The sequence below is a fragment of the Megalops cyprinoides genome, chromosome 1, assembly GCF_013368585.1.
Source record: "Megalops cyprinoides isolate fMegCyp1 chromosome 1, fMegCyp1.pri, whole genome shotgun sequence".
NCBI classification, from domain to species: domain Eukaryota; kingdom Metazoa; phylum Chordata; class Actinopteri; order Elopiformes; family Megalopidae; genus Megalops; species Megalops cyprinoides.
This window is the reverse complement of record NC_050583.1, coordinates 18,790,270-18,816,453: the sequence shown is the minus strand read 5'-3', so window position 1 is coordinate 18,816,453 and position 26,184 is coordinate 18,790,270. Positions and strand designations below refer to the sequence as shown.

Below are 26,184 nucleotides of genomic sequence, written 5' to 3'. Positions count from 1 at the left end.
TCAACCCATTACATTGCTAATATATTTTTAAAGCTTTTTCTGCTGTAGAGCTTGGAACAGGATGCTGTTGTTGGTGACACTGAGGAAAAACATTAAAGCCCATGTCCTGAGACACGTCTGAGAACATTCTGAAACTGAGCATTGAATGCGAATGCAAGACAGAGATGATGAGATGCTCTGGCCTGCGTTAAGGCCTGAAAGGAGACGTGCATGCACAAACATCACAGATCTGAAACAATTCCAGCTACGCACGCCTGGGCAGTAATTGACGAAACGCAAGGAGGCCGGGCCAGCGCTGTGTGGAATTTCAGCGATTCCGTCAGAATGGCGCGAGAGACTAAAAGAGACGCCTGCCATTGTCTGTCGGACACACTTATACTCCTGTCTCTCTAATGAGATGGAAGGAGTCGGCATTTATCCGAGTGCAGTGGCACAAAACACAATGCAGCCGTCCGTGAATGCCCCACGCCTTTCAGATTCACCTCAGAACTCTTTATGCTTTCAAAGAGCTTGGCATTCAAGGGCTTAATCAGCTAGGCCTGGAGTGCCCACATTTCTAGATAAGAGAGGCCTGATTCATTACAGCTATCAAAACCATGAAAAAGTTCCTTGACAGATACCTATTATGTACCTCTTGGTAGAAGATCCTCTTGTCCGTGTGGCCGCAGAATGCCATCCTCCCCCATGTGGCGGTCAGCTTTGTGTATGTAGACCACAGACACTTTCTGCTATGCACTGTTAGAGCAGAGGGGGCACTGAGAGGTGGAGGTTTGGGTGACATTCCTGTTTAAGTGGGACAAATTGCGTGTACACAACTGATCATAAAACTATCATGTGCTATTTTTGTGCATGTAAGAACCATACGCCCTACTGTCTAATGTGGACCAGCACAACACCACTGTGCAGGTAACTGTGATGGAAGGTGACCACACAGTCAAACCAAACACATACCCATACATACATGTGCACACACACAATTGGCTATTGTGAAAATGTTCCAAGGGAGATATTGTACTATATATCATATTATAATACTGTATAAGCACTGCGCTGAAATAAGAATGTTTTATTCTTGTTTTATTGAATCTGTCTTTATATTCTCCTTTGTCAGCTGGTACAGGTCACTTAATCTCAAAAATACAAACAGATTGCAGGGTATCGTCAAAGCATACAGCAAAATTGCAGGTATGACGCTGAATGAGTTTACTAATCTGTACAAGGTCAGGATTTTGAAGAAGGCCCAGTCAATCCTGGCTGACCCTAGCCATCCCATGTTCAAGGAGTTCAAGTTGCTTCCATCTGGCTGCAGATACAAATTGCCAACATGCAAGACAAACATATTTAAGAACTTGTTTGTCCCAGCTGCCATTGGCCCTCTAAATAACTCAGTGTGATTTTTATGTTGTAGTTACCGTCCTTTACCCAGTGGGATTTTTATGGGATTTTTTTATGTTGTTTTTTTTATTTTGTGTCTATTGTTTATTGTTTATTTATTTGTTATTGTTCGTCTGATGTTGTGCGGATACTGCTGGCTGTGGAACAAATTGCCCCTCGGGGATAATAAAGATATCCTTGATCCTTGATCCTTAAACATCGTTTCGAGTTCACTGCAAGACCTCTTAAGTCTCACTCACCACATGCCATTGTTCATGACTGATTTTGCTGTAAAAGCTGTGTGATCGTCAGGGGGGGATTACTTCAGACAGCTGCATGCAAGGGGATCAGATCTGATCCCCTTCTGCTAATGTGGCGACAGGAAGTTGCAAAACCGAAGTACGTCTTCTCCTCAGGAAGAGGTCTGTAAATAGGAGGAGGTGGGCGGAACAGGGATTATGGCGTGGCTCGTTTTGCATACCCCCAGGACTAATGAGGAGGCTGGGCAGTAGTATTACGTTGAAAGTGCTCACACAACATGTTGTGGCTTATGTTTACCACGTTGCTCGTGCCTGGCCTTAATAACACTCCCTCTGATCTGGTTTAATCCAGCAGCTAATCTATCTGCAGGTGGTAGGAATCGTCGGAGGGCACAGAAATAGCCCTCAGTCGGCGCGCGCTTACTTCGCTCTCCTCACACTCGGAGCCATGGCCCGTTCATGCTGACCCTGCAGCCCACGGCCGGGGTACATGGGCTTAGACCATGTGCACAACGATCATGGTCCTCACCACCCTGGCCGTCATCCTGCGCCGGCGATTCTCCAACACAGTCAAGCCGTGAGTAGCCAGCTCCTCTCCCGCCTGCAGGGTTGGGGTCCTGTCATGCTCCGACCGGGGACATCCATTGACTAATCTCGTGTGCGGTTTTTGGGATGACCATCCGAGCGCTGAGGACACTCCGGATTCCGGAATTCTGGCTTGCAAAACCACAGCGGTCTGATCTTGGCTGGATATTGAATTCACCCTAGGTGGCAAGGCAGCTGCACGAAATAATCAATTCTCTGTTGGTCTGTTGTTGATCATGCTGTTTTCAAGCGTACATAATGAAGGAAATCCTGACTTCAATCGCGGCTTTTTCGAGAATCGTCCGGATGGGTTCTGGGAATCGCAATCTTTGAAGTGTGCAGAGCTGTTATCCAATGTTGCTTCTCAAGACGGTGAATTTGTGTAGTAAAATGGAAAGCCTGCAAGCGATGTGGAAAATACTGGGGGTGGAAAGATGAACTTATTAGAGTTGCTTTGTTTGAAATATGATTGTAATTTGTTCTGCAGTGTGCTGTGCATTCCTCGGGCGAACAGAATTTTATGATGAAGGACACTTCAGGGAATGAATATGCCAGACCTAATTGGGGCCCTTGTGTGTATTCCAGGGTATTGAGACAGTGCTACCTAACACATTGCTGTTAAGTGAAAATGACAGCTTTGTAGTCCAGAAATCCCATAGGTGACTAAATTTCATAAGAAGCTCTTGGATGATACCGAGTTCAGCCTCCAAGGCTATTTTTGTGGTGATATTTGAGGAATGCAAAAAAAAAGCCCAGTGAAAACAGCTCTAGGATTACCTTCAGAGACCTCACAGATACAGTGTTATTGCCAGCCTAATGCCAAGTACCAGGTTGTTCCTTGTCTTTGCCTCTCTGAGTTAACTGACAAGTTGCATAGTTAAAAAAAAAGCTTAAAAGAACAGGCTGTGATTTCTCTTAACACTAGTGGATTCCAGCCCCAGTCATAAAGCATATTTTTTATCACTGTTACTCAAAACATGATTGTGTTCCAGCAATTACACAACTAATCTTCTTATGATACTAAATCTACTGGACAATGTCTCATTGCTCTGTAAATGTTGTCCTTTTTTCTGTAGCAGCAAGATTCCACAGCAACGATGTTGAGGGAAAAAATATACAGCTACAGCTCCCCAAACTTCATTGATAACAAGGACGACAAATCAATGAGAAAGATTACAAGATTAGAATTATGTTAGTTTAGTACAGTGTTGAGGGGTTGCATCATTTTGATTTCTTTCAGAATGCATTTCCATTTTGGCATGACATAGTTTTTCTGTAAGGCTTCAATGGCTGACAGCTTAACTAAAATGCATCAAATAACTTTAGCGAATACCGTACAGGCAGTAAAATTTACAAAAACTGACTTTTCACTTTGCATTTATACTGGCTTTGTAAACCTGTTAATTCACATTACATTCACATTCTCATATTTGGTTTCAGTAGGCAATATTCATATTTTGAAAAAATACATAAAAAATACATCTTCATATCTTACAAGTCTTTCATACATAACAACATAAAATTACTCAGTTTGTCATTTAGCGTAGGCTGTTATGCAGAGCGATTTTCAAAGAACATTCATGTTTGGGGAACATTTAAACAATAGTGGCCTTCCCTTATGAAGTTTTTTTAGCTTGAATTTAAGCCAACACAAGTCTAGGTAACAGCCATTTCAAATAGGAGAAGCCTCTTCTTTTAACTACAACAGCTCAGAGCAATTAATCTATTATGGATAGCCACTTTCACGTCATATATATTCAATTTGACAAATCAATCTTGATTTTGCATAAGAAATGGGGTGGAAAGCAATTCTGCCCAAGTGGAAGTGTGTGTACGGAAACACCACAAGAGGGGAGAGAGGACGGGCCAGTGTTCTTCTGCGGCACTTTCGTTGGCTCCAGCCTTTCCAAAACCTTCCCTCCAAACAGCCGTTCTCATGATTCCAGAGCTGTAATCTGGTCCTCCACATGGCATCCAAACACGAAAGCCACAAGGGCACAAAAGCACTTTTCTGGAGCCCCTGCAATTAACAAGGATTAACCAGCACTGAATCAGGGTGGATGTGCAGGTTCTTGCCTGTATTTGCTTCACCTCTCCCCCCGTGAAACTCTTAAACAAATGAAACTAAAGAACTCTGAATTGAGCCCTTCCGAAGTGGTAATCCTCAGAGGAGGGGATTCATAGTTCATCTATGGTGGGGTTTTATAAGAACATTCATAGTTCATGTTTGTGGCTTTCATGAAAAAGGATTGATAGTAGAGGTTTAGTATGGTTTTGAGAAAAGAGACTCAGTAGATGCTCTATGGGGTTTTTAGAAGTGAGCAGTCGTAGTAAATACATAGCTAGTGGTCGGGGTTTAGTGAAGATTGGATTGACTGTGGGGTTAGTAATGACATCCCCTTCCCTCCCTATAACCAAAGCAGTTCATCACAGTCAGTGTCTCCACAAAGAACAGATGCACTAATCTTGCAACAATCAAGCATCTTTTCACCACGGTCACACTGGCAGCAAACTGACTTTATGGTTGCAACCTACACTTGTACAGAGTGGACTTGCTGCATCCACTGAAGCCAGCCTCTGAGATAAACACTACAATATTTCCTTGCCACTGTCAGCTCTTCTGACACAATGTCCATCTTCACTGAGGCAGTTGGGGTAATTGCCAATGTAAAATGAGCAGTCAATCTACAGTGTAGATCTCACAGACATCTCCTACACTTCCCCAGCTAACCTGATATGATAAGTGATATAAATCAATACCTCCTCCATCCCACCTTCCCGTGCAGGCACACAGAGGAAGTCACCGAGAAAGAGGCGGCTGATGCGCAGAGAGACCCTGAGCCTACGAAGAAAAGATGACCCCTTTCCTGCAAAACAATGCAAGGTATGTTACGCTTCCCCAAAACGCACATGAACACCCATGAAGGACCCCCTCAACTCCCACCCCACACCCTGCAAACTCACACACACACAAATGTCTTCCAATCTCGCAGTTCACTATGGACTTGAGTCTATCACATCACTTGACAACAAACTTGTATGTAGGATCAGGGTATGCAGTGATTCCCTTGTTGCAATACAGGAATGTTGGAAAGGCTATACTTTTTTAAATGACAAGTATCTGAACTGTTTACATGAGCAAAGTATGTTTCTATGTATTGCAAACTGTACTGTGCATGACATTGCAACTTTTTCTAATCCTTCCCTGCGGGAGTGAGTAATTCTGGCTCGACTGTACTTTCGGGTAATACTGTAACAATGGCAGGACAAAAGCAAAGCTGAGTTTCAACCCCACCTCCCCTCACTACATTTGCATGACGAGAAGCAAGATGGAAAGATCATGGAAAATACCAGAGGAATTTTTTCCATTAATGTGGTGTAAACATTGAAATTTATTAGGGGTGTTTTAAGTGACACAAACTGGTGTGGTCCTCACCAGAGGTTATGGGAAATAGTCTCTTATTCGACTGATCCCTGGATGCTGGAACCATCTGAAAGGAGTGCTTTCAGTTCTGTTTCGGGGGAGAGACTATCCCTTTTTACAGCTCCTTAGCAGCAGATACACTTGAAGTCACCCAGGAGTCTGCTGTCAAGTAAGAGCTGCTCCCTTCTCTAATTTGTCTAGCTCATCCTCGTGTTTCCATGGCGATCAGGTAAGGCCTTCCTCAACAGCAGGAATCAATAGCTCCCCATCAAAGTACACCGAACGACCCAGACAGTCCTCTGGCAACTGATTTAGCAGAATGACCACGGGCACTGGGCTGGTTGATGTTCAGGCCTATTTTAGGCCTCTCCGCAAAGTCTGAGGTGTGTGTGACAGCACAAGCCCAGTGTTGCCCTGTGGGAGGTCTGTGCTGTACACTGCAGTCGCATGGTCAGTGCACGTGCCCCATAAATGCTCTTTAAGTCAACCTGGTTAATGGAGTATGATAATTAAATAACAATAAATAATGAGACGTCCCTGTGAAGGACATGTCACTTCCATGGCAAGCACCCAGGTCATCAAGTCCCTCAGTTTAGTACCACTTCCTGTTAATTTGTTGCTTTAAAAAGACAAAACATCAATTTAAAAACAAAGTCAGAGGGTGTTTGTAGGTGCTTTTAAAAAGCAATATTTCCAAATGTGGATTTTTTTTTTTTTTTTTGCAAAGTCAAATTTTGTTTGTGCTCTTTTTACAAAAGTAGCACAGAATTATCTTCCTTAAAATCTCAGAGATGCTTCATAGATCACATTATTCTATTAATATTTTAAAAACTATTGATAAGTAACATAGTAAATTTTGTTTCAAAGATGGATATTGCCGCAAACATGTCAAAATATTTTTAATTATCTGTGCAGGTCTTCAGACAGTGACAGCATGCCGAAAACTGAACTGGTTAGACTGAATAGACAGAGTGAAAACAGGTGAGACAATGCTTTGGCTTTTTGCCAAAAGAACAGCTACACCTGACTGTGCCCCACCTTGTTGGGTTTCACTCACCCGTGCCTCCTCTGGTTGTGCCCTACCTGATTGTGTTTGACCTGATTGCATCATTCTCAGTTGTTAGCTGGCAGTATCTTACCCACTTTAGTCTCTCCTGGCTTTGTGTGGCCGGCCTTTGTCTCACCCAGCCATAGCTCAACTGCTTTGTTCTCACTCGATATTGTCACAGCTGAGTGTTTCTCCTGTGGCTGTGCCTCACCTAAGTACGCTCTGACACATTTTGTAATCTGAGATCTTCCTTCATAACAAAGTCCCCTCCTCAGTTTGTCTGACCTGCTTAAATGCCAGCAATATCGAAGTGTTACAGTGCACTGCAGTTTCTTCACATAGCTCAAGTTATTTAAAAATATCTTCAAATGGTTTTCTAACTGCTCTTACAACAACAGAGGTCCCGAAGAAAAAAGGAAATTGGATTTAAGATACAACAATAATACACATGCCTTTGGCCGTTGTTAAGGCTCGCCCATAGGGAGCTCACATGGAGCATTGTCTGACAGAGCAGAAGTGAGCTGGGTCACTCCAGTGCCGTGTCAATGAGAACTGCAAAAATAAGAATCCTGTCACAACCTGCAAGACAGACTCCACACCCCGGGACAGAAAGACAGAAAAAGGTCTCGTCCAGGTGGCTAGAGGAAGCCTGTCTGAGGCGGAGAGGACATGAGCCGCGGCAGTTGTGAAGGATGTGAGACAATGCAGCAGAGAGAAGAAAAGACAGAGCCACAGAGTAAGACACTGCCTGGCCTGCTTTTAGCTTTTTAAGTGCTTCCGCTCCTGACTACACCGCCCGTGCTGAATGATTTAAAGGTTACACAACCAGGTCCCAGATGTGTGGAAGGTCGCCTTAAGACTCCCACTCTTCTGACTGCAGCCCCAGTGAATCGATTGGGGTGAGATGGTCACTCTTATGCGCCTATTGTTACGCGGCTGGATGGAATGTAAGCTTTTTAGGTGATGAGTAAGATGGCTGCACATTTGTCTAAGAAGGAATCCAGTTTGGATGTGGATGCTTTATTACTGTGGAAGAAAAACATCTTTGCAACCAAAGTAGGTCTTGTGTGATTAAACAGGCATAAACTTATTCTCTGTTGCAACATTTTCCCTTAAATATTTATGTCCTTGCATGTCAGCTTTTATCCTCCATCTGTCTGGTCTTTTCTCACAGATGTGGGCCCTAGATGTAGAGTGTGTCCTCAGTTCAATGCATAGGAAGTTGGTAAGCCTGTCCAAGCCCCTCCTCTTTCAGTTATTCTCACCTCCTGACACACAAATGAATACAGCAAGACTGTGCATGCCGGGGTGGGGGAGGGCTGTAATCCTCTACTGGTCTGTCCCATTAACTGAGTCAGTACCTCACCCCGCTGAATAATCAATTAGCGGCAGTGGTTTGGAAATCACTGAAGGTGAACACGCCCGACAGCATTTGCCACAGGAGAGGGCTGTCTGTTGATGCTGCCAAGGGACAAACCTTTCTTTTGACTATAGCGTTAACCTGTTTCTATAAAATCATCAACACGTCCTGAATATGATCCATGTGGTTACTCTGACTATACGCTGATTTTGCCAAGATGCTCTGAAAGTTTGTTATTTATCATTTATTTATAGTGATTGCTCATTATTTATTTATAGCTGTTTGATCCTGTTATTGAAAACGTCTCACTAGTTCATTGCGTGAATATTGCATGCACGCCGCTGTTTCTCTGAACCTAAGTGCCGTGCCATTCTCTTCATTCTTCCAGCGTGCTCCTCTACAGAAACGCCCTCACCAATGCCCACGACCTGCCCACCTCTCCGGCTCCAGACATGCACCCTCTGTAATGCCCGGCACGGACATACCATAACATTTAACCCTCAAGCCTTCTGAGTTCCTGAAACACAACATGGACCGGGAGCTCACACCACGGTGATACTGAATACGGTACACCTCTGTAACGCTGCTTACCTTAAATACGTCTCAATGACAGCACCACACCTACAGGTGCTAATACCCTGACAGCTGTCGATCAGAAAAATAGGACACCACTTCTTAAAATGCAGAACCCAGCACACATACATGCACATATTCCATTCAAATTATTTCTGTTAATTGCTATTGTCAACACTATCTCCTCCAGACTGGTTGTGCTGTATAAACTGAAAGTATGAGATAACTCTAAAACTCTAAATCTTAAAACTCCTATGAGCAAACAAGCTCAAAAAAAATAAAAGGGTTTGCATGACAGATCATGCATTTGTCATTTATGTCTCTAACATGCATAGTATTGCCTGTGTTCTGAATGTCAGTTCTTCCAGCCTCGGAGAAGAAGTATTGTTATACCTGTTAGAGAACTAATGACATTCTAACCTTATTTTACCAGCCCAAATAAACCTTGAAGGTGCAGTCTGATCCCACAATAAAAAAAAGTCATTACAAAGAGCGCAGCATATCCCTACCATTTATCAGGGAACTCTGAAAACATAAAAATATCAAATAAACTGTGCCATGCACGTCAAATGTAGTTAGGGTGGAAATATTATGGAGCTTGATAATGTGGTTTTCTGCAGATAAAAGACCCTGTACTATGCTATCTTTCTCATCGTAACAGAATACTGTATAAAAGATACTGTAATAATGAGGCATGTAATTCTGCTCTCTGCATGACTGAATCTGTTTTCCCCGATGTAAAACTGTAGGGCAATTAAAGCCTACAGTATTCATGACCTAACTAAGTCTTAATGCTCTGAGAACGTTATGTGCTTCCCCGGATCAGTGAAATATAGACACTGGCTGAGTCTAAGTGACAGGGTCATAGAAAAGGGTAATCCATCACATACAGTGATATCATTTTAGAGCCTGATTTTAAAGGGCTTGGAATTGAAGTTCTGTGAGTTATTAACATAAGAATGCTCTTTGAAATGTCATTCTATATGAATGGTTACACCAGAAGATACTTTATTGTTGTGTTAAGACCAAATGGATTTGTAACAGAACAGCATGGGATACGTTCTAGCAACAACATGGGATTCAAAAACCTTAAAGCTCGATATCATGAGATTATATTGTTTATGAGAGGACCTTTTAATTTTACCTTTTAATTCTAACTGGTGTGAGAACCCCCCAATTCCCCTTCTGGAATGGATCATTTCTTTGTGTGAGCTTGAGGGGAATTTCTCTTTGTCCACTGTTATTTTCTCCTGTCATAACAAACAGCATGTTTGAGTGAGACACTGCTGTGAAATCGGCCCAATTTCAAGCCTGTCCTTCAGCACACCTGTAGCATTCCCAAGGCCTGTATGCTGCTTGTGGCCCCCATCTGGTAGTATGGCACCTTACTGAAATGAAATGTGGGCTTTTACAAAGGTTGAATGTTTTCACCTACAACGATCAATGGCTCAGGATGAGTTAAAAAGCTTCAATGCAATCAGAGTGAAAAATGGTCAAAATAATTACCATGAAGTTAGCCTTCAACCTGTCTTTGATAAAAAGCAGGCTGGTCACTGTAACCTGGACTCTGTCAATTGATTGTCTGAACCTTTCCTCCACAGCCCAGATGAGATCTGTTCTTTGTTCTTCCTGCCTGATTAAATAAATGACTGGAATATTTTTTTGCTTTGCTCCTCATAGTCTTGGGGACTGTAGTGCGTGGTTGTTTTCTTCTTCCACTGAGGTTTTATATGTTTTTAAAGGACACAGTGCATCACTTCCAGCAGAACACATTTAAAATCCAGCCCATTGTAGGTCAGGACACATGTGGTACCCATCTGATGGAGCGCCACTGAAATGAAACAAGTGCTTGTAACCAAAATAAAATTTAAGCAACATCTAACAAAAAGGCATCTGACCACTTTTCATGTATTACAAACAGATGTCTGTTAATAATCAGGAAAGACAAGACTCAAATATCTAACATGGTGGTTCATCTATCTCCATTCCATCCTGGCGAATCTGCACATCTCAAATTACCACATGAAAGCATGTTTTTTCTTTTTTTTTCTTCAACAAAACAAGCAGGGGCCTTTCGTTAATAAGATCGCCTTCCTGCTCTACAAAGCAGACCTCGAAAGCTAATTTAATGATCTGTGGAGGCCATGCCGTTTAATAGCACTGAAAGGCAGAGAGAGAAAAATTGTGTCTAATAGAGTCTGTAGTGCCTTCCCTTCCATGGCTCCATTTGAGTTTCACTCATATGTCGCTTGACATAATTACTGTGCAGATACACAGACAGAGAGAGATTGAGGGGCAGATAAATAAATATGAAATGGCCTGGCCAATCAACAGGTAGCGAGATTAAGCCTGTTGATTGCATTTTAATATGGGGTAATTGTTATAGTTACTGATGCTGCATATTCTGTCATCGCCTTCCCTCATTGCTGCTGGCAACCAGGCCAGGAAGGGAGCGGGGACTGTCCCTCTGTACCTGTGTACCCCATTACTGAGGGTTCATGCTGGATTTGGGGAGGATAACTGACAAGGGGGAACAGGCGCCTCATGGAGTTGAGTGCACCTCGGGAGGATTAGAACCTGAATAATTCAGCCGCAGTGTTAATCCACAAAGGTGAGCAGATAATTAATGGCTCGCTGACACAGCAGCCTCCCTCCATGTCCTCTCCCTTTCAAGACCGCGCCGACAGACAGCACAAATGCCACGACCAATTACAGGGCCAGAGAAGTGCTCAACACACCTGTCATCCCACCATCGAAGTTTCAGCATAGGTCAGGGGTCAGGGGTCAGGGAGAGGTGAAGACCTCTCAACTCTCAGCGAACAGCTGCAGGAAAGGAGACAGATAGCAGGAGAAACTTTCAAACAGAGCTCTCAATCGATCAATCCAAATGTATTTCTTATATTTTTACAACTGTGTTGACACAAAGTGCTGGACAGTTTACATTTTCCTGAGGGAAGTGAAAAACGAGAAAACCCAGGGCCATTTTGGGAAACAAAGGAAAATTATTCTCAGACCCAAGAAAAAGTGGTGGAGAAATGCTTCTGGAAATAATGGAAAAGAAAGCACTGAATGGAGACAAATGAGGGCTTGTAACTTGAAAATACCCATCAGAGGTAATCAATAGGTTTCTATGAATGCTGTTAATGGTAAGCTGTTGGTAGCTGGGGACTGGGCCACAGGTGCATTTGTTGCTTGGATGGCATGAAGGAGAGAGAGGGAGAGATGGAGGTGGAAAGTGGTCAAAGAGAGCAAGCTAATCAAGCTCAATATGTCATGACCAGTGCTACACGTAGTAGCCTCAGCAGGGATAAACTATGGAAGCACACAAAATGGGTTGGTGGCAAGGAGAAATCATGTGCCCATGAAGGTGATCAAAGACTGTCTTTTGCACAAGTTGCAAAGACTACACAGCAATGAAGGGAATTGCAGTTGTCTGATCTAGATTAAATAGTATAGACCATTTTTTGTACCTCTTGGAGAAAGGAAATGTGTCTGCGGTGAAAAAATAACTCTGGAAATATATTTACATGAGTTTCAAAAAATATCTGGGACCACTGTGACCCCAAAATAAATTTTAAAAATGGGGTGTTAAACTTAGTGACGAGAGTAAGCTCACGTTTTTTTCTGTAAGATACCTGGCATTGTGTATTGCCTGTGCAGCAATGAAAATTCGCATAACATTTCCAAGCAGCAGAGTAAAGAAGAGTAAAGACCAACCCCTGTGGGATATGCTCAGAAGTCCTTTAAAGTTTATTGAAAAGGATGTGGCTTTCTAATATTGTGTCGCCGCTCATGTTATGGCATACCTGTGGAGAGGGACAACTACAGTCAGTTGATAAAAATTGATAATCAACACGTTTAATGAAAGCTGTCTCCGTGTATGACCGGGTCTAATATTTGACTGAAACATCACAAAAATACTATATAATTCAAGATCGCCAAAAGATTGAGAATCTTGAGTTACAACTTTGTCCATAATTTTTTGATAAGGATGGGAATTCGGTATTAACCCAAAGATTAATTGGATTTAGATCTGATTTACTCAAAATGGACTTGATCACAGACAATTTTAGGGACTTGGGGGTGTAGCCTAACAATAAGAATGTATTGACAATGTTTAACATGGGCTGACACAACACAGGAGGGTCTCTTTCATGAGCCCAATTGGTATTGAAAAGGGTACATTTTAAGAAAGATTCAGAGGGATTTTCACTGTGTCAGTGACAGCACTGGCCTCTGACCACTGACTGAAAACAACATTGGGATCATGATAAATTACATTTCTACTCAAAAACTGGAACAGTCACCTTCAGTGCAATGAAATTTTATTCAGCACAGATATTGGATGCTACAGTAGAGGTCCAACATGTTCTTGTACACATTTTTAGGGGCACAATTACAGTGTTTTAATGCAATAATGCAATAATAGAATACAGAGTACACTAACAAAGGAATCCTTGGAGGTCTCTAAATTAGTATCTAAGTATACTTACTTACTGTTAAAAATTCCCTTTTGAAAACCATGGTCTGGCAATAAGCATGACTTGCAGTGTGTTTTTCCCACAACAGAATAGTGCAAATCTGAGTCAAGTGCATCTGCACACTCGTATGTGTGCACATGTGTGAGTGCCTGTGTGGCATGTGTGCATGTCTACACGTGTATGTGTGTGTGTGTGTACATGTCTGTGTATTTCATGATCTTAACACACATCTCCTTTTACTATGTTGTCATAATGCACTTTATCTGCAGGCCAAAGTTCAGGGCGATTACAGTACACACCCATGAGAATTTACCATCCAGATTCCAAACAACGGGGTATGAAGTACACAGAGGAAAGACAGTCATGTGGAGGCCTTGACCCCTGACTGAACACTTGTTGAGAGGAAACATATGTCTGTGTGTTTTCCTTATTTTACAAATGTTTTTTTTTTATTAAAAGTACACCCAAGAATAAGGCACCTAGCTGGTACTGGTTAATGGTGACTTCTGAGACACACATTGTCACACACTCCACTGACAGGACTAAAAAAAGGAAAAATGCTACATGCAAAAATGTGTTTCATTTCAATTTCAGCTGAGAGGGTTCGAGTTAACAAAGCTTTCTCTGATCAATTGCTAAGTGTAAATGATGGTGAGTAACTCTGGCTTTTTGCACACATCTCAGTGGGTCTGAAGAAACAGAGCGGACGAGTGATGCCCAGTGGCAGAGGGAATTAAAGCCGTGGCTGAGATTTAACCCAACTGCATTAATGCAAACAGGCACTGCTGGTCCATTAAACCAGAGCGCGCACACACACATTCAAAAACAAGCTGCGATGTGAACATCCAACCCACAAATCCACTCCTACAACCTGAAGACAAACAGACTCCCAGTGCAGTGACGAGCCTTTTGCCTGCACTTCTACTCATTTTAGGAACACTGACCATCACCATCAATGGTTCTGAGGCTGCCCCCGCTGCCACACAGCTGACTGGTCCAGCGCTGGCGGCCTGAGTCACCAACTCCAACAGCTGTGATTGTGATGTGATGTAAAGCTAGGCTTGCCAGGAAACAGAGCAGAAATAAGGGCTGGGGGGTGGAAGGGAAGCCCGGATTGGCAGGACTCCCTTTGCATGAGCAATCCACAGCACAAAGCACCTCCACAGATCATGACCTCATTGTTCTGTCAGTTTGGATCCTCTGATCAAGGGTCTGCCCTGGTATAGAACCGCACACCCACTGAATGACATCACAGTAGCAAGGACACAGAAAAAAACAAAAGAGAGAGAGAAAAAAAAGCTCAGACAGATGCCTGTCAGGTCAGAGGACCCCTCTAATAACCTGGCATAACAGCCAAAGCTAGAGGCACATCAGGTGAGGCACTCGTGAATGTTACTGAAAATTGCAACACAGAATCACAGGATTCTTAAAATAGATTTTTGAGAATGCTTGGGTCTGGTTTCCTGTCTTTGCAATGACCTGACCCACTGGAATCCCAGTCAGAACCACAGAAGGGCAGAAGGGTTCTCTCTGGAGACTCCGCTAATTGGAAAGGGGGGGAGGCAGGGGGCAAAGTTCTGGGAAGAGAATCATTTGCATAATTCACCACTCTTGCCTATCAAGCGTCGTGACTGCAGGAAAAACAGTAAGCGATGCCTTCGTGATGCAAAGTAAATTTCACCTCCAGCAGACAACATACATTCTCCCAATAATACATAAATGTGGGTGTAATAAACACTCTGCAGCACAGATAGGGAAGAATTTAATGTTGTTGCAGTCCTAAGAGGAACAACTGCTGGAACTATTGATTTGAATCTGGTACATACATTAATTGTCAATTAATTAGAAAGAATATGTCAGAACATTCACAGAATTTATTGAGCAGAAGCAGATGCTGCACACAGAACTAGTCAATGTCACATGCATACATATGACAGGGAGACACACACACACACACACATTACATTACATTACTGGCATTTAGCAGATGCTCTTGTCCAGACCAGATGCTCTTATCCACAATTTTTACATGTTATCCATTTATACAGCTGGATATTTACTGAGGCAATTCTAGCTCAGGCACCTTGCCCAAGGGTACAGCAGGGGAATAAAACCCACAACCTTCTGATTACAAGTCCTCCTCTTTACCACTATGCTATAGTGCTGGCCCATACAGTACATACATACGTGTTTACTGTTATATAAATATTTATATATAAACATAACTGTAAAATTAAAAGTAAACATTAAATATATATTTATTATTTTTACTTTTTAATTTTTATTTAAGTTCAATTAATGTGTGAGGATTTTGAAGTGTCTCTACTTAAAATTCAAATTTATTTATCCCTTAAAGAAGATGCTAAACAGCATAGATGAGGCCATCACACCAAGCCATATGCAGTGATCCCTTTTTGCACTGTCATTTCCATGTGTTACTCTGAATTCTGGCCCTTCCCACAAAGCTGCGAATGTACAACAGTTAATTTAAACATATGTTTGAACATTTAATTGTAGACAAGGCTCAGGACATTTCTCAACAACCCAAAATTTTGCTCCCAATTACTTCCATCCCAAACCACTGTGGACGTTCTGAAGAACACAGGCAGCAGCTGTGAAGCAAATGTGGACTGCGGCAGCAGTGAGATGGGGAGCCCTTCTATCTGCGAGCCTCTTTCCGCTGTCCCCGAGTTAAACACTTGTCTTCCATGCGTGCATTTATCTGAAGAGCCCTTTTTTTCAGGGCTGAGGGGATGGCAGAGGGATGCGGGTAATTGAGGGCTGAAAGGGAGCAGAGACGGAGACATCGAAGAGCCCCGTGGTCTGTGATCCAGCTCTCCCCAGACCCACTCCAGCTGCATGCGCGGGGTTCTCTGCTGCATGGCCCGTCGACAGCTGCCAAGGGCCAACACGCGTCCACACTGGACAGCAACATCCCAGCTGTACTGCACATCGGTCACATACACATCCCTTATCGCAATTTCCAACATATACCATTTCCTCAGCTATGCGCATGTTTAAAAATTACTATCTACCGCAGATATGAAGATAAAATATTACTAAACCTATGTGAAAAGTGCATCCTGATATAAATCTAGTCATCGATTCCAATTTGTGCACTAAAATCCATTCAGACTGCACATAAGGCATTCTAGTTCTTATTCAGACTTTGCTATCATGCACCGGCACAGACATGATTGAAATGACCCGCTGTTTGTCGCTAACACTACCATGCACATAACTAAAAATAGGAGATGGGGGCGTTGCTGGTAATGGCACCCCAGCTGATCCCCTGTCAACATATATGAAATGACACCTGTCTGCTGCCATGCTGTGTGCCTAACATGCTGTAATTGCCCATAACCCTGTCAGCTTCTTGTAATGGTAAAAAAAGCGTAGCTACAGGTGCTCTCGGAAGGTGCCTCTCTCCCACCAGTGGAAACAGTCATGCAAAACTGAAGTACGGTCAGCTTCCAGTGCTGATGTCCAGATAGAAGCATTAGTGTGGTCCTCCAGGGTGTTCCTTCAGCGATGTCTTTCAAAGACCCGCTGAGAATTTGTGTCCATCTGGCACTGAAAGGTGTATGACAGCACTGACAAGGTGCCACTCACAGAGAAGACACTTTTTGTTCATGAAAAAAAAATGTGGCCTGACAGGAACCAGATACCAGACGATAAACAGAGACGGCAAATATATTTTTGATGACACTGTAAATATTTGCAGTATGAATTAATTATCTCTTCAATGTCAGATTTCAAAAAGGTAACACATTTCTTTTTCTTTGTTTGTGTGTGATTGTGTGTGCATGTGTGTGTATACATATACAGTATATGTACACATATATGTATACACACACACACACAAATGCATACAATGTCATACTACAAGTAGCTGCCAAAATAAAGGTAACATTAAAAAATGAGGGATACAAAATATATTGAAAGCAGATGCTTCCACAAGTGTGGTGTGGTTCCTAAGTGGTGGTTCCATCTCTCAGTGACTTTGAGAGATGGGTGATTGTTGGGGCATGTTTAGTGGGATCTTCAGGGACAAACACTTCCAGCATCTGTGCATTGGTTCTGAGATGCAAGGCAAATAGACAAGAAACTCTCAATCAGTTGACTGCAAATATTAATCTAGGGTGTCAGTAGGTAGTTTCACCAAGAGAAGTTCTCTGAAGAACTCTGTGAGTGGGACACTGTGGCTGGGTTGCAATGGATAAACCCCTTATTACACCTAAAATGCACATTTTCAAGTAACGTGGTGCAAAGAACACAGGCAAGGGTTTGCTGTGTGGTGGAATAAAGTCGTATGGTTGTCCGTATGGAGTCATCCTTCACCCTGTTTTCAACAAACGAATAAGTGAGTGGGCGGTGCACACCAGAAGAAACCTACAGAGTTTGCTTCCACTCAGTCCTTCTGAGGGCAAGGTAAATGCCGATAAATACAAAGCCATTCTGAGTAATCACCTTTATCTTATGGTGAAGCACTTCTATCCTGACGGGAGTGATCTCTTCCAGGATGACAATACCCGTCCACAGGGCACAAGTAATCACGCAATGGTTTGATGGGCGTGAAAAATTCTGGCGTATTGCCTGAGACAGCATTTTCCACAACTATCAACAAAGCACTAAATGATGGAACTTGACATGGAGGAATCGTGTCACATCCCCCTAACAGAGTTTGAGACACTTGCAGGATTTATGCCAAGGCACATTGAAGCTGTTCTGGCAGCTTGTGGTGGCCAGACACCCTATTAATGCACTTTATGCTGGTGTTTCCTTTATTTTGGTAGTACGACCTGGAGTGACTGTTTCACTTTGAGTAACGTCTGTGTAGTTGTGCAAACTCAATTCGCAAAAGACAATCCAGCAAATTACAGTAGATTTTCCATGCTGTACTACCTCGGTGCACCTCCAGATTTCAAATCAACACTGCCCTCTGGTGGTGACATTCTTTTAAACGTAAACCCTCTGATGTATATTGATAAAGGTTCACAAATACGCTTAAATTAAGCATATTTTGTGGGTGGCAATAGCTGGACAGCTTTTTTTGGCAAGATATGACAGTCATTTTCAATTATACATCTTCTTATCAATAGGTGCTACATTAACTACATGTAACTTCATGGGGCTCTTCCTATATGCAGCATGTGTTTATAATTGGTCATCGCGAAAAAACATAAATGAACATAATGTGTTCTTGCCACAATCTTAATGCGTTTCCACTTGACGTATGATAGTGCCAGTGTATGACTTTTCTTCTAGGCTCACACAGCAGTTTTTCTTTTTTTTTTGCTACTGAGGCAGACAAAGTCCGTGCAAGACCTGGATTAGCTATAACCACTAAAAGAAACAAGGTAGGCCTACATAAAGGACAATGCATTGTAATGGAAAACGGTGCACACAAATGTCGGGATGTTGTGGCTTACTTTCGTCTCCATACTGCACATGCAACAACACAAGTGACAGATGACTGGCACGTCAAAAAAATCTATTTGTCAGGTGTTTCACCTCAAGTACAATAACCGTACAAAAAAGAGACAAAACTGTGTTGTGCCAGGTGTTTTACTTAAGCAACCCACTTTGGGGGACTGGAAGGGAGGTGGTATTTGCGAGAAATTAATTCTCCATTTTTGCCAAACACATTTTCCCAATGGTATACAGTGGCACAATGAAGATCAATCCATTTTCCATCTTCATTACATACTAAATTGTATCCTATTATTTCATAAAGCAAGACATTACCTAGTGTGAAGACGTGTAGCTATCTTGGAGAATGGGCTGATGTTAAGGTAAATGTTGAATTGACCGTATGAACATTTCCGTATTATAACGACCCACGTTGCACATTGTTGGAATGTGTAGAGTACTTTTGGGTGGTTCATATTCTGGCTTTAGCTAAGCAGTTTCATGGGTCCTACTTTCCAGTCATGCTGTCTGCCAACCACGAGAAGGCAGGAAAACGGCACCCGATGTGAGGGTTAAATTGAGAAATTTAACATAACCAACATATACAATATGCAAAGCCAACTTTGGAGAGCCCCCACCTGCTAAAAAAAGGAATCACTCAAAGTGTAATGCCAAGGTAAGCAAAGATAAAAGATTAGAACTAAAGTACTTATCAGTTTTATTTATTACACACCTCCAAAAACTCCCTCTCTTCTATGTAAGCTTAGGGAGTCTCCCCATCAAATAACTGCTCACCTGTCAAATTGACATGTACTACCTCACTAGTAACTTTACAACACTCATGGACTAAATTCAACATCTCATAATAACAAATCCTAAAAACTGGCACGTTTTGCGGGCCTTGCACGTCAAGCAGCCATGTGATCCCCACAGAGGTCCAAAAAGGAGATGAAGGATCTCAGCAAATCCTTGGCATGATATCCACCTCAGGGGGCCGGGGATGCACTACAGGTCTAATGACCTTCATAACTTACGCTGTAGCTCTGCCTGGTAGACCCTGCCCTGGAGGAGAAAAATGCCAGCTCAACTCTCATTTCCTCCATAGCTTCACCGGTGAGCTGGGGTTCTCTCAAAATCCCAGCGACAGCTGCATGAGCACTGTGTGGTCTGCTTCCGCTCTCTGCATCCCTGCCAGAGCCACTAGATTACTTTTCTGGCTCTTGGAAAAACTTAGATGCTGTATTACGACATTGTACAGTGCAACAGATATCAACACCTGTTTATCATCTGTTATCAGTTCATCACAACACAACAATCACAACAATCCAATACAATGATTTCTTACTGGAAAAAAAACTACAAGGCCAGATACTGGTATGAGTAATATTGAAGATAGTTACAATACTTTTCACATTTGGTTTCTTTCTTAAATGTTTTGCAAGTTTAATGCAGATGTCATAATTCCATTTGGAGTGGAAAAAGTGATAAATAGGACCACATGGATTCTTTTAGCAAGCAAATTGATCTTTGTTATTTTTCTTATTGTTGTTTCCTATAGCCTATAATTACTTGGGTCTGGTTGTATATTTTTCCTGAAAAAATAGTCTTGTACATCAGTGTTCAGAATTCACGTGTTGCAAGCAGGTGAAAATACTGTAGTAAGCTGACTTGCAATTATCGCAATACATCTATACAACTTTATAGACATTCTATGCTTATACTTTACTGCTCAACATGTGCACCCTATGCTTCTTAGCTCTTAGCTACTGAAGATGTCAATAAAGACCTGATACAGATAGCAAATTAATTAAGCAGGTTTCATCAAGTGCAGTGGAATCACAAAAGATACTATACACATGCATGAGAAAGATCCAGCAGGACCATAAAGGCCTGAAGGACAGGGAGACATGCTGGAGAGCACTATGATGCAGACCTGGTTACATAACAATGCCATGGATCTCTACACACAAGGAAGCATGTGTAAGTACATACACCATCAACTCAGAGCTCCCAGGAGGGCCAGTTAGGCAGCCTGGCATCTGGAGTACCAAACAACTCTTGAAACATTACCCTAGAGCCTGGCACAGGCAGAAATACAAACACAGGCACTGCAGCCTTCATCAGAAACACACATGCATTCCAACTCATTATCAGACATATTAACAATATGAGCCAAGAAACAGGCACTGTGTTGAATACCACAGCTGTATTCACACTAGACAGATCAGTTTTCTCACACTCTTGTGCAATGTTTATCGTGTTGAAGAACATATTTCAGAAAAACAAGCAGCAACCCAAGGTGACTGTAGACTCAATTCATTAGCCATCATCCAAAATATGAATGATATACACTTTGCGTGTTTTGGAAAGTAATTGCATGTCTCCTGCAATAGAGGGAGGTGGACTAGATAGCCAGAGGAGGAGATGTTCAAGAGCCAACTGAAGGAGAAACTCTACGAGGCTGCGCCGAATGTTTCAACCTAAGCTAAGGGGGAAAAGGCAGTCAAGATGGTCAGGACTGCAAGGTTAAATATGACAGCCCAGGGATGGGCTACATTGGCAGATCTTGGACAATGAGAGAGCGTGACTTCACTCCATTAATTTATATGAGACCAAATGTAAGCGAACAGCAAAGTAAACAAATGTAACAAAAAGACTCCTCAGACCAAGAGACCTTGCCTTGCCTGTTATGGCAACTGGTTTCTGAGAAGTGTACGGAGGAGGAGTGGACCATGCTGAAGACTAGCACAGATGGCCAGACAAACATATGCATTCACTCTCTGAGGGGCTCATGTTTCACTATCAATTCTGGGCAATCCAAGTAAATAAAAATCCAAATGCAAGATGTGATCTTTGTATATTTTTCGTTATATTTATTTTCTTAAAAGCTCTTCAAATATGTGTTACTCCACCAACCTTGGGACCATTATATCTTTTGAACTTTACTATGTTCTTCCTCTACCTCAAATGGCTAATGAAAAACAAGTCCTCATTTAACCAAAGTAGTAGATTATTGTGCAGTCTGCCACTGAACATTTCAAAGTGGATGATTCAATCACAGAAAAACTCAAGACCCTAGGCAGGCTCCACAGGACCAACAAAACTCAAAGATGAAGTCTCAGTCTGAACACAGCTAATCTAATCTTGCAACTGAATACCTTCTCCTTTCACTTAATACCACTGAGAACAGCACGTATTCTGAAGGTATAAATCTTGGAGAATATAACATAATACATTCAGAATCTATGTGCACACTGAAGGAAATTACCTGGGGTCCATCGACCTCACTATTGTGATAAAAAAAAGAGCCAAATTTATGAAGAGCAAATTCAAACTTTTCAGTCCCATGAAATCATTTCCCACTTTGGTCCAATGACTGTGAGATCTTACAACCCTTGCCATTTACCATCACCTTCAGACCTTAAATTTGTTCTGAAGTTTTGAACTTGGAACAAGACTCTTGGATTACTCCCCTAAATTAACACTGATCTGTAGAAAACCTGTCAATACCTTGGATTGTTGTTGCCACTTTAAATTGTTTTAGTAACTGTGAATTACTTTTGCGTTTTTGACTGTACTACGCATTAGAAGGTACAAGTACTCCGACAATCAACCTGGGGTCTGTTAAACATCCCAACCAACAGCTTCACTTACATCACTTGGCACACCTGTTCTACATTTGCTTCAAAACACCCAGAGATAGATACACACGGACGACATGTTGCTTTATTAACTTGCCATGTGTAATGAGAAGCTGCATAGTGGTTAGGCTGGTTAAACACTTACTGCTTCCTGCTACTCCATTTTTTGTGAATATAGTTATGGTTGTTACCAAATGTATTGGCAGGCCCAACACAGCACTTTTAAGGTAGGTTACACCACTTCAATTAAGTACCTAAGTGTTTTAGAACATGTGGCCTTATTAATATAGAACAATTTATACCACCACACACCAGCACATTTTACACAGTGGAGGAAAATATGTGGATGTTTCCTTATGCAACAAGAATTGTAGCTAAAATGTTACACCAAGAAACAAACACTTAACAGTAACAAACATTTTATCCATAACGATTTTTATTTACATTTAGTTGTTTAGTAGATACTTATCAAGTGACTTACACATTAACAATTCTTACATGCTATCCATTAATACAGCTGGATATTTCCACAGGCCATTTTGGGGTAAATACCTTGTCCAAGTCTACAAAAGCGGTGCCCCAGCATGGAAAGGGTAACCTTTAAGGTTACAAGCTTTGTTCCTTACTACACCACTACAGTAGTTACTGCCTCAACTCAGTCAGACAAACACCCACAAGAACACACACAAAACTTGACAAATCCAGTCCAAAAGATCATGGGACCTCTAAAAGGATTCTAGCCAATATGCACTGTATCAAACCTGACAAATTTACTACAGCAAAAATGTGGGTTAAATTAGGAAGTTTAGTCTACAAAGTTTTGCAAATGAAGACACTCCTGATAACAAATTAAGAGTTGCAGTATAAATCTGATAAAGGTCAGGAAATGTAGGACTATGGCAACATGTGCTTCCCTGGGAGTGAGTGCAGTAAGCCAGACAACGCATTAATTTTATAATTTTTTTTTATTTAGAACTTAAATTCTTTCCTTTTCCCGTGTGTCATGACCTGGCTCCAAGTCACAAGAAGTGGACCACCACACCAAACAGTGTAGTGTACTAAAGCACTAAACATTAAAACTGCATCCACCAATGTGGATGGTCCACCAGTACGTGTACAGTACAGTAAGTGTAGTGTATGTGGGGATGCAAAAAGAAACTAACAAAATAAACACTGTCTATGGCCAGGAGACTAAAATGGGGAGAGGGAGCAAGCTGTGGCTGTTGGGAGCCAGGGCCTCAAATGAGCAGGCGGAAGCGACCACACACACAGAGAGCACAGATTAACAAGCACGAGTATCATCACTGGAAGGCAGGGCCGTGACACTTGTCAAGGTCTCATTTCCGCATCTCTCCACAGCAAATGCCCTGAAACAAGAAAAAATGTTGGTATATAATCACAATCAGGTTTGCAGGAACCCCCAAAGCTCTTCCGCTGAAAAGCATGTGCAGAATATGCCTCAAAGGGGAACAATGCACTGCAGAACGGTTTGATCTGTAAGTATGAAATGCAAACGACCGTCAGCATTATCACAACCAAAACTCTCCTGTATTACTTTTATCAAACAAGCCTCAGGATACCAAGAGTCCACAGAGATGTTCGGACAGGGATAACTTTGCATCATCACTGGCTTGTGCTAATGTTTTAAGAAGATGAATTACCTCAACTTCGGCATATCAATGAACACTGAATGTCTCCAAGGTGACAGTTCCGATCCCTCGGCTGGAACGGCTGAATTTCATTCACCCTTCAGCCTTTGCCACCCTGTGGAAACAAAAGAGCTCTGGCCACTTGTGTCCATCACCCTTCAGCAAACCAGCCTCAACAGGGCCGTGCGTTTCTCAGAATAACGCTTACCATCGTCAGTTATCGCATCAGACGGCACTTCCTATATAGCGTTATCATCACAGAGACTCAGCATCAACAACCAAATTCATTTTCCTCTGGACTAAGACACTCACTCATCACATTCAAATACCATTTCATGTCATGTCTGAAAGTTCAGTTGTGCGTCTAATTTAAAAGGGATTTTGAATTTTCTCACCTTTCATTTAGAATCTCCTGAACGATGTGTGATCGCCTTGCTGAAAATAAACGGTAGCACAATCATTAATACACACGCACTGGGAACTAGAACAGCAAACTGATTTTTCAATATAAACGTTTTGTTGAATTAAATTAAAACAAGACCTTGCATGCTTGAAAGGTACTGATATGCCAAATGCATTAAGTCAGCCATCAGGGATCAACAGTTTCCACACCTATCATTGTTCAGACAGGGATAACTTGATTCATCACTGGCTAGACTCAAACGACAGCATCATTTGTATTACAGCCATTTCAAACACCTTGTTGTGAAGTAAATCACGAAGCAATGAATTGTGGAGGGGCACTGGCTTCCCTTCGATCCATGGTCATCCATCTCCGATCTGCAATACAATGATGGGGAAACATGGTTCAGACACTTTACTGCAAAAGCTGCATTAGATATTCAAATATGAATTCAAACTGAATCCATGAATTTCTGATTTAGCACGTCATTAAATTTTAGTATTTCACTTTATGATTTAAACCAGGACCCCTTGTCCTGCATGTTTTAGACCCCTCCTTGCTCCAACACAGCTGATTCAAATGATCAACTCGTTATGAACTTCTAAAGCTGCTTAAACTGATCGGAGCAGGGAGAGCTCTAAAACATGCAGGACAATGGGTCCTCCAGGAGAGGTTTGGGAAACGCCGATTTAAACTTTTCAGTTAACCACACTTGTACTGCCCTCTAGGGGAAATAAATAGCATAACGTTATGCCTAAATTCTGCCGTTGCACATATCTTATCCCCTACCAAATTTAAATAACACACCTTCAGCCTGGTATTGCCGAAAGACGAACCCATATATTCACGTGGTTCATTCTGATGGAGCTGTACAGTTTTACATTTACAAAAAGCTTGACATCAACGATCTCTATCTGTTTTCATACAGATACACTGAGGTAGGTAGCTGGCTAACTTGGCTAAATGGGTGGACTAGCTAGCCATCAAACGTTGGGGTTATCACGCTTACGATCCAATAGGAATAACTGTTCATGCGCCAGCAATGACTACATATTTTGCCAGTTTCCCCACGATAAAGGAAAAACGCACGTGTCCAGTTAGCTACACAAGGAACATAAGGGAAGGCAAGTTGCCAAGTCGCTAGCTAGGTCATTCAAATTGCAAATTGCAATCGCTAATTGATGCAATTAGTTAGTTACCGAAATAGCCTGATAATATGTACGATGCTTTAAAAACATGTCGTTTTATGCATATAGTGTGCCATTTAGGCCGCGTGTGATCCCACGAACACATGCCCACGCAAGAAAAAAAAGCCTTAAGAGTACCTTGTTACTCTGTTTCGAACCTATATGCTCATATTGATCAGTAGTTAGCTAATCAGTCCAATTTAACAGCAAACATTTACACAAATTAAAATACGTAAAAACAGGCACAGACAACTTTAGCCACAAGTACGTCTGAGTCACTGTGCGTAAATTATGCTAGCCAGCTAAAAATGAAATTGCTATCCAGTCAACAATACGAAAGTTAAGCGACACTTACTCTTTTAGGGAGGTTTAAGCACGACTATATCATCTGATGTCATCACATGCATTGTTTCTTATTAGCACGTTATACGATTTTCTTTTAAATATGCAACGCTAGCTAACTACTTGTCTCAGTCCTTCCAACGCCACGCTGCCCGTATAGCCTCCCGCTTCGAAAGGAAGAACAGCGGGCGTGACGTTGCGTTTTGTAGCCACGGATGTCTAGCACAAGGCCTCCTGGGAAACTGAGTTGGTATCAACCGAGTAACATTATTTGAAGTGAGGGCCACAGCAATCGAAGCTTGAATAAAGCGACTTTAGTCAAAGCAGATTCATCCACATAACTCTACTTACAACGAAATATAGACTACTGATTAGTCCTTTATTAATCCAAATTGTAATTAATTAAAACAAATCTAAAACTAAGGCGTTTAGAGATGGCGTGTAG

General features: G+C 42.0%; 1 long non-coding RNA gene and 2 other non-coding genes across 3 annotated transcripts; all 3 read right to left on the bottom strand.

The window, feature by feature from the left end:
* Positions 1-22,695: 22,695 nt before the first annotated feature.
* On the bottom strand, positions 22,696-25,901 carry LOC118792622. The gene is made up of 5 exons (XR_005005610.1): positions 25,753-25,901; positions 24,507-24,587; positions 24,203-24,242; positions 23,820-23,922; positions 22,696-23,525 (listed from the first exon to the last, which is right to left on the bottom strand). It is a non-coding gene; the product is annotated as an uncharacterized LOC118792622 (long non-coding RNA).
* On the bottom strand, positions 23,723-23,793 carry LOC118794233. Its single transcript, XR_005005756.1, has one exon. It is a non-coding gene; the product is annotated as a small nucleolar RNA R38 (small nucleolar RNA).
* On the bottom strand, positions 23,998-24,070 carry LOC118794251. Its single transcript, XR_005005759.1, has one exon. It is a non-coding gene; the product is annotated as a small nucleolar RNA SNORD49 (small nucleolar RNA).
* Positions 25,902-26,184: the final 283 nt, after the last annotated feature.